The sequence below is a fragment of the Alligator mississippiensis genome, chromosome 6 (genome assembly GCF_030867095.1).
Source record: "Alligator mississippiensis isolate rAllMis1 chromosome 6, rAllMis1, whole genome shotgun sequence".
Classification (NCBI taxonomy): Eukaryota; Metazoa; Chordata; order Crocodylia; family Alligatoridae; genus Alligator; species Alligator mississippiensis.
Window position 1 is genome coordinate 70,550,159 of NC_081829.1, and position 16,531 is coordinate 70,566,689.

Genomic DNA, 16,531 nt, shown 5'->3' on the forward strand with positions numbered 1-16,531 from the left:
CCTGCGCCCGCGGGAGCCGCGCGGTATCATGGGACTTATTTTAAAACTCCGGGGCGGGGCTTTTCATGACGTCACGCAGGCAAGGAACTCTGCGCCTTCAGCAAAGCAGCCAGCGTGTTGGAGCGCGGTGTATGCTGGGACCAGCGGTCCCGGCTGAAACGGGCAGCCCAACCCTCCCACAGTCACGTGATTCGGGTCGGCTGGATCTTTAGTGCCCGCGCGGGGGCGGTCGCTGGCAGGTGGTGTTCTGTGGTCTGTGCGGTTGTCGGCGCTCTCCTGGGACGCGCTGCTGCTTGGCCCTTCGCTAGTCTCGTCCCTCCCCGGGTACGAGGAGCCTCACGCACGGCGCTGTGGCGTTTTTCTGGGGCTGCGTGCAAAATGAGGTCGTGTTGAGGAGGCTTGCTTCCCTTCCGCCCCCCCCCCCCACCCCCGCCCTGAGCAGGGGAAGCGCACATGGTGCTTTAGGGCAGATGCTCCCTTCCCTTCGCGGAGAGGAGGCGGGAGAAGACCCCGAGCAGAGCAGAGGCTTGACACGCGCGGGGAAAGTGATGCCGGAGCCCTCCTTTGCCAACAAAGCCAAGAAGGAATGACGCGGAGCAGCCGCAGGGCAGCTTTCATCCGTCAAACGCGGCGTGCAGCCCACTCAGACACTGCTGCATTTAAAAGGCAGCTAGGGAGATGGCAAAGACACCCCTGGAAAGCTAGTAACTGCCGGGTTCTCTGGTACCTTCGCCCCTCAGCTCTTCCTCTCCTTTTGCAAGTGGGCCAGTAAGGCAGCGCTGCTGCTGCTGGAGAAAGGCAGCATGTACTCGTGTCATTACAGACTGGACCATTTGCCTGGTACGGCCTCTGCCATTGGAGTGGGACAGGAACTGCAACTCCGGCATTCTCAAACTTCCAAGCACTTGAGTCTCCAATGGAAATACCTTGCTTTTTAAACAGTTTTCTGGGGTTTGGGTAAGGTTTTTAACTTAAAATCAAAAGAACAAATTCTGCCCAATTTAAGGAAAGCAGCCACTAAAATATGAACTCTAATGATTGAAAAGCAGTATTAATTACCACTCTATTCTTACTGACTCCTCCATTTTTCTCACTCTGTGTGGTGTAGTCTATATGTGCTGAGTTTGGTAATTTGCATAGGGAATTGTGTAGGGCTGACTGGTACACAAGCATGCAGCTTATGCATGCTCAAGCTCTACTTGGTTATACCCTTCTGCAACGTAAACTTTGAAGGAGGCTTGATTTGAAAGACTTGTGAGTTCATTTTACTTTCTGGAATGAACTTGTGCACAGCACCAGCTAGAATGTGTACTACCAACATACATTTTATGTATTTTTCAAACACTTATTTAAGACTAATAATCTTTTGATTTACTTTCATGGGAGATGCAGCAAACCCTTGTTTAGGTTAGGGGAAAATGTACTCTTGTCGATCAATTTAGTCCAAGCCCATAACTCCAATCCGTTTAACATCTTTAGCTTTATTTTACTGGGTTAGTTAAAAGCCCTTTTCATTAGCTTGTACAAGGCTTGAGGACACTGCACTATACTCACAAAATGAACAAGAAAATACTTCTGCAAACAAGAAAATACTTGGCAAATAACATAAATTAGAAAGAGGGGTGGGACTCTCTCTCATAGAATCGCACAGGCCGGGCAGTGCCCTTTGCGGGCATTCTTGGGGCCCACCTGCCCTACACCCCAGCCATACGCCAGCCCTCAGGACAACCGGATGATGGACCGCCGGCCTGTCTCTGGTGTTCCCTCCTGCTCTCGTCCCTTCTTGCCCGTCCCTTGATGTCTCTTTACCCTGGGTGACTGTGGGGTGTGGGACCATTCTTGTCTCAGCGTCTTCTGTCTCCTTTTGAGACATCCTGGTCCATGGAGTTGCCTCTGCTCTTCTTGACCCTGTGGGCCGCTTGGGGTTGCCTTCCCAGGTTCAGGCTCTGTGTGCCCTTCAAAGTGATAACATAAAAGAAAAGAGAACAGTAGGGGTTCAGGCCTCAACGCACCCCACTCAGATCTGGTGTCTGCAGTCCTCAGGATCCCTCAACGACATACTCTTTGACCCGGCTGCCCTGCCAAGTCGGGTGTGTATTTCTCTTAGGGGAGCCAGGACCCTTCCTGTGGGTCCCCGTCTGGTCCCCTGCAGAGCTGACGATCCTGCCATTGTGCAGCCTGGGGAACTTTGCCCCGTCTCCAGCTTGGCTGCCCCCCCCCCCCCCCCCCCCCCCCCCCCAGTTTCCCCACTGCTGGCTTTTAAATTAGCTGGGTGGTGGTTTTTGATGGTGTCATCTGCCAGCACTGCTCCTAGCTGCAAATAAAAGCAGCTGATGAACAAGGCCAGTGGCTCTTCTCAGTGCAGCGTGGCTTTTCCTAAAAAAGGTAAGCGAACCTTCTCTTTATGGGTTTTTTTTTTTCTTCAGGCAGCTCACCCTTGCCTCGGGTCCCGCCATGGGAGGGTGTTCGGGACCTCCGTTTGTGTCCCCCTGGGACAGGGGGCGATAGCAAGTTTTGGGGTGGCTGTAGCTCCCCTTACTCCGCAGCACCACTGCCACCTGCCCAACCCCCCCTCCAGGAAGAGCCCGGCACTGCCCCTGGAACAGCCTTCAGTAGCAGCCTGCCTTTGCCCCGCATGCAGATCCAGGGGGCACCCCACCCCATGCCCTCCTGGGGTACATGCAGCGAAAGAACCACTCCCCCTTCCCTCCTGTGTCCTCAGATGAGCCACTTGCAGCTCCATTCCGTGCCCTGCCCCAGCTGTACAGTGCCAGCCCCAGCACCAGTCCCACTCCTTCCCGCACCATGGGGCTCTCAATCTGCCCCCCTGTGCTCCTTTCTTCTCCCACACCCCTTCCCCCCCAGACTTACCAGCTGGACACTCTCTCCACACTGCCAGGCTGTGCTCCTGGCTGCTTGAATGCTGTGCTGCAGCTGTGCATGAGCGCATGGCATTTATCAATGACATTATCAGCCACATCAGCCAAAAAAAAAGTTTGCTGATAATGTCAATTTTCTTTTTATCGGTGCCAATACAATATGGTACTGATGTATCGGCGCACCTCTAATTTCTACCTAGGAGAACTTTTACAATCTCTGCTCTCTCTTGTGCCTGATGAAGGGCAAGTGTGCCCGAAAGCTTGCAAATCGATAAAATAATTTGTTTGCAAATATCTAGTTGGTCTAATAAAAGATATCACCTCTTCCATGAGTTTGGATTCCTTTGGGTTTTATCTTTGACACATTTGATCTAGGCCATACTTTCAGGATGGGAGAATTCCATCATGAAAATCAGGGACTCTTTTAAAGACTTGGGAAGTCATGGCAGGCTGTAAGCTGCATCATTTCCCAGTGTGATGTAGTGGCCAGTAGAGCCAATTCATTTTTTGACTAATGAACAGAAGAACACTGAGCAGGAGTAGAGAGGTTATGTTACCTACACATTTAGTACTGTTGCAGTCAATATTAGCATGTCTTTCTGGTGCCTCAAACTCAAGATGGTTGTTGAAAAATCAGAGGGAGGAAAACGTGCTTTGTAGTGAATGGAGCTCAAACAGCTTTGCTTAAAGATTAAATCAATGGGATAATTAATTTCATATTGTAAGTACCTATAAGGGGGACAAATGTGATGAGAGGACTCTTTAGCAGTCTATGTATAATAAGATTCAGGATCTGAGAGCAGAAGCTAAACAAATTGAGAGTGCAGGCAGTCCTCGACTTACAATGTTTCGAGTTACAGCATATTGCACTTACAATGTTTATAAATTGACACCCTATTTTAACTTTATGATGTCAGTTTTGACTTTAGAACACTTGATCCAACGCCATGCCACGCAAGCGAACAAGTTCGCTGCGTTGCTCATCTCCCTGGAGAATGTCGGTTCAAATTTCCTTGTATACTTTCTTTAAGAAAGCAGACAAGGATCCAGAAAAACCTGCAACCAAGACTCTGGGGAAGACTCCAGCCAAGAACCCTTCAAAAAGTTCAACCAAGAGCCTTTCAAAAAGTCCAGCAAAGTCACCTCAAAGAAGTCCTTCCAAATCAATTATATTTACAATATAAATACATTAATGTAACTATATTACTCATCTATAATTGATCAAGTACAAAACTCTGGGGTATTTTTGGTGAAAATACGGTGTTGGGCCTTGGTTCAGGAACCAATCTCCCATTTATAACATTGTTTCTTATGAGAAAATTGGTTCCGAGTTGCAATGTTTCTACTTAAGACGAGGTTTTCAGGAACCAATTGTGTCGTAAGTCCGAGGACTGCCTGTACAAATAAAGTACAAAGTTTTAACAGTGAGTAATTAACCATTGGAATGTCACTGAATTTTTAATTCAAGATTGGATGTTTTTCAAAGAAGACATGCTTTAATTCAAACAGAATTAAACCAGGGAAGTCTAATGACCTATATTAGGTATGCCAGAGGCAAGGATTTCTTAGGGTGATATCTTTTATTGGACCAACTATGTAGTTGGTATAAAGTTAGATAGGCTTTCAAATGCAAGACATTCTTCATCAACTCTCTGATCACAAGAGACCAGGCATGCAGACTAAATCAAAATTATTCATTTGGCCTTTTAATCAGTGAATGGTCATAGATTCTCTCTTAATTAATATTAAAAAGTGGTAAATGTATAAATCTGGAAATACAGTTTCACTGTCTGCAACTTTATTTCAGAGAAAAGTATTTCTGGTTTCTGAGCATCAAATCCAATTGAATACCCATCTTCCGAACCTCTAGAAGGAGTAAAATAGTATAAAGTGACAGACACAGTACAGGACTTTTGTCAGCCAGTCACAAGTCTATTTGTTTATGCAGTAACATAATAATTAACTTCACTATTAAAATATAATGGTACAGTATAACAAGTATTTTCTGTGGCATAATGTAAAGTTTAAAGTCAATAAAAATATCTACCTTTCTACTTCCTCTTAGGAAGTGGTTTACAGTACCTGTGAAAATACATAGCACAGGACAAAGAATATCAAGATCACAGTTCACTTTAGCAGCAGATTATAAGACCTCTAACAGCTAATAGTTGTATTTAACATATTCATAAATTAGCAACACATTTTCAGGTGACTCTTTGTTGTAAAAGAAACATTTCTGGGACACTCCTCTCTCTGAATTTCATATTCTTTCTTTTATCTAGTCATAAAGAAAAGAACAGAGATCCTAACCCCTTGAATTTTTTCAAAACTCTCAGCTTGAGAACCCATGGAAGAGACTCTGAACAACAACATAGACAAAATGTTGAAGTAAATTCTACATCTCCTTAAAATCATACCTAGATGATGGAGTCCTTGTACATATCAAATGACTGAGAAAAATGACTTAAATCAGCCTGAGCTGGATGAGGTTCACTCTAGAAAACAGAATTGCAGGGTCAGAGAAAATGTAGAGTTTATGGCGCACAGTGCAAGAGCTGTTATGGCTTCCTTATATTAGTGTGCTTGTAAGCTAGGGTCTTCACTTGCTCATGCATGCTTATGCAGCAGCAGCAGCAATCATGAATGTGTTTTTGTTTATGTAACCGTTCTGCTGTTCATTTATGTAACCATCCCCACACAGGCCAATTTGCCCCGGGTCCCACACTGTGCTTGGGTCCTTTCTGATTACAGAAAATAAAAGGCAAGGAAAAAAAGGAAAACACCTAATACAATTTAAAACACTATCAACTACAAGTCATAGTCCATAGGTTGTACCTTCTTGGGGCTTCACCCATGGCTACAGTTGTGAAGGCCCAGAAAACAAAAACAGGAGAATTCAGGAAAAAAATGGAAGATTTTCTGGTTTTTTTCCGAGGGTGGAATTCCCCCCCCCCCCCCAAAAAAAATTGACTATTTTTGAAAAATTAAAAAAACCTCTTATGGAATATTTTTTTTAGAATGATGAATAAAATGTTTGAGACAAGGTGTTCATATATTGCTACCCTTTACTCCCCAACAATGTTTTCTAATAACTGTAATAGGAAGACTTTTATGTAATACTGTCTACGGTATCAGATCATTACAATTCCTGTACACGGAGGACAAGCGGTATAGTACAACTCTCAAATGCACAAGCAAGATGCATTTCTGCCCCAGGGGGCACTGCCATTTTCACAAGAGAAGGAAGAAGGATTCAGTGCCTTCTTTGCTTGCAGACTTCCTCTATTGTTGACTTTTTATCCAGAGGTTGGTAGATCTGCTCCTGTACTCCTGACTAGGCCTCAAAGGACTGGGAGTGGACACTGTCAGCAGCATTAATTTGTTCCTGTAGAGATTAGAAACAAGGATCTTATTGCCCTGCTTGCTCAAAAGCCTGAGGAGAGGAGACAGATCAAATCTAAAAGTTTTGGAGTTGGAAGGAACCTGCCTTCTCCAGGCCATGTGACCTTGAGATTCACAGAAGTACAAAAGCAGCACAAAGGAGCTGAAAGAAAGTATATTTCTTTATTGAAAGGTAAGAGCTCAAATTTCTCTGAATTCAGTATATTAAACTATATTTTAGGTGCCTTAGTATATTTTCATCACCTATATAATTAATAATTGAATTCCTACTAATCTGATGTTTTGTAACAAATAAGACGACCTTAGAAGTGAAGTGAGGCCTGCAGGGCAGGGAAGTTGTTCACCATAAACTCTGAGTAGGCCCCTCCTCCATCCATTACTACATTTATACATGTTGTAGCTTAGTGTTTATTAGGGCTGTGCGAAATTTTGCCAGCTGTTTCGTTTTGACAATGGTAGATCATGATGATGAAAGTGCAAGTAGCTCTTTCCAACTTTCTTGATCCAGAAGTCCTGCTGCTGCTGCTGCTGCTTCTTCTATACCATCAGTATCACAAAGGGTTGCCCAATCAACATCCTCAAGTAACCACATACTGCAACCAGCTGTATACAAAAGACTCTCAGTAGCTTCATTTGAAGACAAGGTGACACCTACAGATCAGGAAAAAATGACCAAGCTCTTGCAAGAGCAATATATTCTTCTGGGACACCATTGTCAATAACTGAAAATGCATACTAGCAGGAAGCTTTCAAATTACTAGGACCATCATACCATTTGCCCAGCAGACATTCTTTGAGCAAGCCTCTTTTAGACTCAGAATATGAACATGTAATGCAATCTGTGTAAGGAAAAATGAACGAAGCACTGTGTCTTGCAGTACTTACAGATGGATGGACAAATTTGCATGGAGAAGGAATCAAACTTTGTGATAACAACACCTCAACCAGTTTTTTACAGAAGCAATGAAACAGGAGAGAACAGGCATACTGCAGAGTATATCAGTAGTAAAATATATGAAGTCCTACAGAAGATTGGGAGTGGTAAAGTATTTACTTTGCTGACTAACAATGCGAGTAACATGAAAACAGCATAGGAGATCATAATGGATAAATATCCACATATTACTGCAATAGGATGTGCATCCCATGGGCTAAACTTGCTTCTTAATGACATCATAAAGTTTGACACTCTGCAAAAGATCTATAGAAGAGCAAAAGAAGTTATAAAACATGTAAATGCTACTCATATTGTAGCTGTAGTCTTTAAGAAGAAGCAGGAAGAAAACAATGCAAAGAATAAAATAGTGACACTCAAGCTCTGTAGTAAAGCTAGATGGGGTGGAGTGGTGATCTCATGTGAAAGTTTCCTAAAAAAAACAAAGAAGCTCTTCAAGAAACAGTAATAATTGAGGATGTTAAAGTATCCAGAAGTGTAAGGAACACTGTAGTTGATGAGGTTGTCTTCTGGGTTCAGCTGCAGAACTCCCTGAAGATTCTAAAGCCAATTTCTTCAGCAATCACTGCATCTGAATCAGACTGCACTTTTGTTAGACATTCCTTACCAAATGGCCCAGATAAAGTCAACTCTTTTTGAGAATCTAAGTGTATCTCCGCTTATAAGTACAGAAGAAAGAAAAGTGAAAGGCTTTATTAACAGACAGAAAGAATTTTGTTGCCAGTCAATTCAGACTGCTGCAAATCTCTTGGATCCAAGATTCAAAAGCAGAAATGTTAGTGATGATAGCACTGGTACTACATTTGACTGGGTTGCAAAACAAACAACTTAGGACTTGCTATTGGAAAGGTATTTTCAAATGTTGCAGAATACAGAACATCTTCAGGTATTTGGTCCAGGAATGCAGTCTGGGACTCTGCCAAGCATATCCCTCCTGCAACATGGTAGCAAGGCCTTTGCACGACACAGCCTCTGACTTCTCTTGCTTCTCGCCTGCTTCAGATTCCTCCATCTTCTGCAGCATGTGAAAGAAACTGGTCTATGTTTGGAAATACTCAAGCTGAATGAAGAAATAAACTAACGTGAAAGAATTGAGAAGCTTGTCTCAGTCCAGGCAAACCTTCAGTTTTCAGAAGTCCATGAAGATGATAAAAGTGAAGGATCAGAAGAAGGAGAAACTACTGATAGTGATAGTTCAGAAAATGAGACTGATTAGACAAAATTTAATGTAGCAACATTTGTATTCAATGAGTCTTGGTTTTTTTCCCCCTTTTTTCTCAGCTCTTTTTCTAAAAATGAGTGCATTCTGTATGTGCTTGATGCTGTGGAGGAGACTAAGTCCAGAATACACAATAACTTTGTTTTACTATAATGTTGGTTTCTTCTATTTTGCCTGCTTCTCATAAACTGGCAAAAACTAAGAGTTGCTAGGTTCCTTAGAGTTCAGGAGCTTGTAGCTCCATTTGCAACAAAAATTAAAATAATTTTAAAGTAGATTGTGGCAGGGCACCATAGGTGCTTGCCACTTTAAGGGCCTGAAGCTGGCAGCTGCCAGGTGCCTGATGAGGGCAGCCATTTTTGGACCTAGGGCTGCCCATATAAACAGGGCAGTTTTGCTGCTGGAGGCCAGGCAACAACATCTCCTGGCCATAGGGCTGCTGGTATCATCTGGAGGTAAGGGAGGAGCTGTAGGGGATGGATAGGAGGCTCCTGGTCCTGGACATGACCTAAAACTGCACCCTGCCAGGAGTGGGTGGCCTGGTGGGGCTCTCAGTGGTGTGGGAACCCCCAGATCCATAGATTCATAGATGTTGGGGTCGGAAGGGACCTCAATAGATCATCAAGTCCGACCCCCTGCATAGGCAGGAAAGAGTGCTGGGTCTAGATGTCCCCAGCTAGATGCCTATCTAACCTCCTCTTGAAGACCCCCAGGGTAGGGGAGAGCACCACCTCCCTTGGGAGCCTGTTCCAGACCTTGGCCACTCGAACTGTGAAGAAGTTCTTCCTAATGTCCAATCTAAATCTGCTCTCTGCTAGCTTGTGGCCATTATTTCTTGTAACCCCCGGGGGCGCCTTGGTGAATAAAACCTCACCAATTCCCTTCTGTGCCCACGTGGTGAACTTATAGGCAGCCACAAGGTTGCCTCTCAACCTTCTCTTGCGGAAGCTGAATAGGTCCAGGTTCTCTAGTGTCTCCTTGTAGGGCTTGGTCTGCAAGCCCTTAACCGTACGAGTGGCCCTTCTCTGGACTCTCTCCAGGTTATCCGCATCCCTCTTGAAGTGCAGCGCCCAGAATTGCACGCAGTACTCCAACTGCGGTCTGACCAGCGCCCGATAGAGGGGGAGTATCACCTCCTTGGATCTATTCGTCATGCATCTGCTGATGCACGATAAAGTGCCATTAGCTTTTCTGATGGCTTCGTCACACTGCCGACTCATGTTCATCTTGGGGTCCACTAGGACTCCAAGATCCCTTTCCACTTCCTTGCCACCCAGCAGGTCATTCCCTAGGCTGTAGGTGTGCCAGACATTTTTCCTCCCTAGGTGCAGCACTTTGCATTTCTCCTTGTTGAACTGCATTCTGTTGTTTTCTGCCCATATGTCCAACCTGCCCAGGTCTGCTTGCAGCTGTTCCCTGCCCTCCGGCATGTCCACTTCTCCCCATAGCTTTGTGTCATCTGCAAACTTGGACAGAGTACATTTCACTCCCTTGTCCAAGTCGCTGATGAAGACATTAAAGAGTATTGGTCCCAGGACCGAGCCCTGCGGGACCCCACTGCCCACACCCTTCCAGGTCAAAACCGACCCATCCACCACGACTCTCTGGGTGCGACCCTTTAGCCAATTTGCCACCCACTGGACTGTGTAGTCATCCAAGTCACAGCCTCTCAACTTGTTCACCAGTATGGGGTGGGATACCGTATCGAAGGCCTTCCTGAAGTCTAAGTATACAACATCCACCCCTCCTCGTGTGTCCAGGCGTTTCGTAACCTGGTCATAAAAAGAGACTAGATTAGTCAGGCATGATCTGCCTGCTACGAACCCGTGCTGGTTTCCCCTCAGCATAATTTGTCCTGCCGGGCTCTCACAAATGTGAGCCTTGATAATTTTTTCAAATATTTTGCCGAGGATGGAGGTGAGACTGACAAGTCTATAGTTGCCCGGGTCCTCCTTTCTCCCCTTTTTGAAAATAGGGACCACATTGGCACTTTTCCAGTCCTCCAGGACTTGGCCCGTGCACCACGAGCGTTCAAATATTCCCACCAGTGGCTCTGCAATGATGTCGGCCAGTGCCTTCAGCACCCTCGGATGGAGCTCATCTGGGCCTGCCAACTTAAAGGCATCCAGTTCTTCCAAGTGACTCTGCACCATCTCCGGGTCTATGCATGGAAGTCTGGCGCCTTGCTGCTGCCTCTCTACAATCCCAGTGAGAGACTTGTCGTGCCCCTCGCTTAGGAACACTGAGGCAAAGAACTCGTTGAGGAGTTCAGCCTTGTCCCCCCTGTCCGTCACCAATTGTTTCTGCCCATTTAGCAGGGGTCCTATTCCCCCCTGGGCCTTCCTTTTACTCCCTATATATCTAAAAAACAATTTCTTGTTGTCCTTTACTTGGGATGCTATCCTCAGCTCCATGGTAGCTTTGACCCATCTAACTGCCTCCCTACAAGCACGAGCAGAGGAGGTACATTCGTCTTTGGTGATTTCTCCTTGTTTCCACTTTTTATGTGCTCCCCTTTTGGCCCTTAAGCTGCCCTGGATTTCTCTGGTCAGCCAAGGAAGCCTCCTGGCCCCTTTCCCTCTTTTTCCTTGCATCGGGATTGTCTCGCTTTGTGCCTGAAGGATCATTTCCTTAAGGCACAGCCACCCTTCTTGGGCTCCCATCACTTCAAAACTCCTACTCTGCTGTGCGTCCTTGACTAATCATCTGGGTTCATTGAGATCAGCTTTCCTAAAGTCTAGCACTTTCACCCTACTAGTTACCTTACCTACTCGACGTTTTATAAAGAATTCTATTATTAGGTGATCACTATCCCCCAGATGGCTACCGATCTGTAGGTCCCCTACCATGTCATCCCCCGTTGCCAATACCAGATCCAGTATGGCATTCCCCCTAGTGGGACCGTGTACCTCCTGTGTCAGGTGGAGGTCCTGTACACAGGTTAGAAACTTGCGTGAACGGTGGGACTTTGCCGTCTGCGTCTCCCAGCAGATGTCTGGGTAGTTTAGGTCCCCCATTATTACCGCCTCTTTAGCTTTTATGGTCTCCGAGAGCTGCCTCAGGAGCCTCGAATCTATTTCTTCCCCTTGGTGTGGGGGTCTGTAGCAGACCCCTACCACCAAATCCCTTTCTCCTTGCCCCCCATGTAGCCTAACCCACAATCCTTCTACTTCCTCATCCTTCGATTCCGTCTTGATGAGAGTTGAGTATATTGCTCATTGACATAGAGCGCAACCCCTCCCCCTTTTTTCCCCACCCTGTCCTTTCTGTACAATCTGTAACCCTCAATATGTACCGCCCAGTCGTGGGACGAATCCCACCAGGTTTCCGTTAGCCCTACTAAGTCATAGGTGTTTTGTGCAAACAGGAGCACTAGTTCATCCTGCTTGTTCCCCATGCTCCTAGCATTAGTATATAGGCACTTGAGCCCTGCGACTGGTGCCTTTGCTGCCCCCCCGCTCCGAATCCCAAGGGGCCCCTTATTTCTTACCTTCTCTTACCCAGGAAATGCCAGGCCAGTTCTCACCCCGGTGAAAGGCGAGTAGGGGCGCCTTAACCCTAGCCCTCACGTTCAGGTGGGTTTGTGTTCCATCAGAGGTAGTTGCAGAGGCATGAGACCCTGAGAGGGAGAGTGGGGCCAGGTACGGCTGAGGCCGTCTGAGCCCTGCGGGGGTTCGAGACCCCAAGAGGGAACGTTGGGGGTGCGTTTGCATACCATCAGAGGTAGTTGGGGCCAGGCATGGCTGTGGCCACCTGAGCCCTGTGGGGCACAAGCCCCAAGGAAAAGAGTGGGGCCAGGCACGGCTGTGGCCACCTGAGCCCACCGGGGAGCAAACACCCCCTGTAGCCTCAAGTGAGGGGTCGAGTTGTGGAGCCCCAGTGAAGGGCTAGCCAAGTGAAGGGGGCTGAGATCTGTAACCCCAGTGAGGGGTGGTGTGCTAGCCCCAAGGGAGGGACAGAGTAATGGAGCCCCAGTGAGGGGGTAGCCCCAGCAAAGGGGGCCAAGATCTGTAGCCCCAGTGAGGGGAGGTGTGCTAGCCCCAAAGGAGGGCAGAATAATGGAGCCTCCCACTAGGAGGGTAGCTCCTAGTAAGGGGCAGAGATCTGAAGCCCCAGTGAGGAGGGTGATGTGGAGCCCCAGGTAAGTCTCCAGACGCCTGAGGCCAAGATTTGGGTCAAGGGCCGAGTGAACGGGGGTGGGGCTCAGCCCCAGAGCGAGAGGCGAGTCCTGACCCTGATAAGTCCTCCACTGCTGGGAGGCAGAGAGTGGGTTAAAAGTAACATCCAGAGTAGCACCACGACCTGCTACCAGGGGCACCAGGTGGGGAGTGAGAGTCCTCTGTGAGACCCTGTGGCACCAGTCGTGGTGTGAGGTACCCCAGCTCCCCACGTCCAGGAAGGGGGACACAGAGAGAGTGTGGGCTAGTGCGGCCGGAGGTAGAGTGCCCCCTCAACTGGCCGATGCTGCGGCCAGGACTGAGAAGGTCAAAAGGGCCAGGGGCCCACCACAAGGGGCACCCATGGTTGTGGGACTGGGACACCGCCTGGCCTTTGAGGTGAGGCCAGGGCCTGTGTAGGGCCGAAGGTCCTGAGGAGGGACCACACCCGAGAGGGGAGCCAGCTTCATGGAGCTCTGTAGCCTGGATGAAGGCAGCGTAGGCCGCCGGAGCGAGGGGGACCAAAGGAGGGTCCTATAAGGAGGATTCTGGAGCCTAGTGTGGGGCTGGGGGTGCTTGTTGACATCTGGATGCCATCTGCGATGCTTGGGCTGCAGTGTAGGGGAGGATCAGAGCCGCAGATAGTGCCCCCTGGTATCAGGGCAAGAAATGGGCAGCCTCCCACCTTATTTAACAGCTTATTAATTTTCCAGCAAGTCGTGGCGAGTGAGACAGGTGGGTGGCCAGCGACGGCTGGCCTGAGAGAAGCCCACTTTGCCACATAGATTCAATTAGTAAATTTGTAATTATTGTCTGAATAAACTATACTTTTAAATTTAATAAATATACCAAACATCATAATTTTATGAGCAAACCAACTTATACATAATACATTTTATGTTCTTAAAGCAGCAAAGTGAATTTAGATCTGTAGAGGGTGCTAAGAAAATAAGTATTGCATATATTTCAATTTTCCCCAAAATTTCCGTTTTTTTCCAAAAAACCGGGAAATTTTTTTTTTCCCATGTCTCCAAAATTTCCAGAAGTTTTACATCTTTACCCATGCCCAGGCAGTCTGGGACCTGGGGTTTCCCAACAGGTAGTTCCAGGAGCCTGCACCTCTATACCTGCCCTTCAGCAATGGGCTGAAGAGGAGGGCCCACCCTGGACAGTCTTATGAGCTGCTCTGTAGGAGTTCACTTCATCTCAGGGAGCTGCTGCTAGTGAGCGAAGATCCTTCTGTGGTGCGAAGGGCTCCTTGTTGCTACCTGAGAAGCTGTAGGGTGCTGATCTCCACATGCACGGTGGTTTTGACGGGTTAACTGAAGCTTTTGTCATCATACTGCACCCCAAAATACCTAATTCCAACCCCCAGCTCTGCTAGGGCAGAAAACTGCAAAATGACTCAAAGAAAGGCCAACCAAACAGCAAAAGAGCCTGAACTGCAACTAGCGCCTAACCACACTGCTTGTTTGGAACATAAAGAGCCACAAAAGCAACAACAAATGCCAGGCCCAAAAATGTGCCAGACCTCAAGCCAGGGCCAAATGTGCAGCAACCATATAGCGGGGCTAGCTACACAGTCATGCTGAGACACAACAGCTGTAAAAAAAAGTAGGGGGCAGGCCTATTTGTACCAGGCCCTGGAGTATACAGCAGGGTTTAGCTGTGCAGCTATGTTGAGATACAACAGCTATAAAACAATAAAAGGAGGACTCAGGCCTATCCTGTACCGGGGCCTGAACATACGAAAAAAGAGCACCAGGCCTATTTGACTGTGGCCTGGAAATTTGGTCTCAACTACACAGTTATGCTGAGCCATAACAGCTGTGAAACAACAAAAAGGGGGCCAAGCTTATGCTGGCCAGTAACTGCCAAGATACCATTCCTAGTCAGTTTTCTCTAGGGATTAGAGAAAACACCCTCACAGTATTATCCCACTCAAGGCCTTAATCCTAGCTCAATTTTGACAGGCCTTTAATTCTGGCCAAAACTGCCAGCAAATCATCCACTTGGGGTTCAGCCACACAGCTAGGTTACAACGTCAATTGAAATGTGTCAGGCTCTCATCCCTGGCCTGAAGCACTCTAGATCTTACCTTGGACCAAAGCGTGCCAGGTCTCACCAGGGCCCAAAACGTGCCAGCAAAACTGCCAGGCTCCAATCCTGGTCAGCGTGCTCTAGGGATTAATACTCCCATGATATCATCCCACTCAAAACCCAGAAAACAAAATGGAAAAGAGGAAGGAAAGGATAGGGAGTCTCAAGCCCTGAGACAGACTGACTTTCTCTCCCTGTACCTGAGGCTTTCACGTCACATAGCTTCAGTTTGCTTCTTCAGTGAAGAAGGTTTCCTCCCCTCCCCTCCCCTCCATGGGGAATAGTTTCTCTGGCTCCCAATTCAGCTTTTCACATCTCAGCAGCCCCAGGAAAAAAAGCTGAATCCCAGTTGAGAAGTTTCTATATACCTGGAGTGACATTGCCCAAGCTTTTCCTATCAGGGCTTGCCTAATGTCCAGTTTTTCCTCTTAACCAATTATTTTGAAAAAAGAACAGTACCCAGGTAGCCATTTAGACTAAGGGTCTGCTTTCCCCCTGCTTAGGTGACAAGAAGCCAGGTTTTCTTGTTTATAGTAAACAAAAGGGTTGGTTCTAGACAAAAGGTCTAAACAAAAGAGCTTTCCTGCCTATGTGCTAGCATGACACGTTTCTTTTCAGATTAGAAACAGATAAGACACAGCAGAACTAACACATATTAAACTTGGTCAAATTCAAACTAAATTAATATTTTTACTACAGCATAAAACTAGAACACTTCCAAGCGCTGGGGGAGCAAGCTGAAGGAGATAGGGGCACATGTGGTTTTGTCATCAATCTTTCCAGTGAGCAGGCATGTAAGTTGCCATGAGACCTGCATCTGGGACGTCAACTTGTGGCTTTGGGAATAGTGTCTCGCAGTGGGCTTCTGCTTTCTGGACCACGACTCATACTTCAGAACGAGAGACATGCTCAGGTGAGATGGGCTTCACCTCTCCCCAAAAGGTAAGCGTGTGTTCTTTTCCAGGTTGGCTGATCTCCTCCAGCAGGCTTTAAACTAGGCATATCAGGGGAGAGGGAGGGGAAGGAAGAGGACCAAGGGAGTCAGAACAAACCAAGAGACACCCACAAGAACAGTCCAGCCAAGTCAGGCAATGAGCACAAGAAATACCCAGATAAGAGACAGGGCCTGAACAGTCTGGGGGTTGTGGGGGAGGCACATGCACTCTCAGGAGGCCTTAAATGCCTCTACACTAATGTTCGCAGTATGGAGAACAAGCAGGAGAAACTTGCCTTCCTGCTAGCTAATACAAACCCAGACATAGTGGGGCTCACTGAAACTTGGTGGGATCCAACGCATGACTGGGTTGTAAACATCAAGGGCTATAGGCTGTATAGGTGGGATAGAACAGGGAGGAAAGGCGGGGGTTGCTTTACATCAAAGAGCAATAAACATCCTCAGCAAACAGCATTGGGTCTAAGGTAGGGCAGACGGAGGTGCTCTGGGTCAGAATACAAGGGAGTCGGGGAGAAAGGGACCTAACAGTGGGGGTCTACTACAGGCCACCTAACCAGGGAGAAGAGCTGGATCAGGAATTCTCAGGTCAGCTCATGGAGACAGTTAAGTCAAGGGATGTGGTCATCATGGGTGACCTGAACTACCCAGACATCTGCTGGGAAGAGCAGTCAGCCAGGTCTGACTGCTCATGTAGGTTCCTTGCTGAGATGCAAGACCTCCACCTAACCCAGGATTTGCACATTTCCACCAGGGGAAATGCCTTGTTGGACCTGGTCCTAGCCACAGGCGACAACCCGGTGAAGGGACTGCAGGTGCTCGACCACCTGGGTGATAGCGACCATCGCCTACTGGAATTTACCATCC

General features: G+C 47.3%; 1 long non-coding RNA gene across 1 annotated transcript; it reads left to right on the forward strand.

Annotated features, from left to right (window-relative positions):
• Positions 1 to 2,224: 2,224 nt before the first annotated feature.
• Positions 2,225 to 8,608, forward strand: LOC132251192 (uncharacterized). The gene is made up of 2 exons (XR_009463085.1): positions 2,225 to 2,385; positions 5,162 to 8,608. It is a non-coding gene; the product is annotated as an uncharacterized LOC132251192 (long non-coding RNA).
• The last annotated feature ends 7,923 nt before the right edge of the window (positions 8,609 to 16,531 follow it).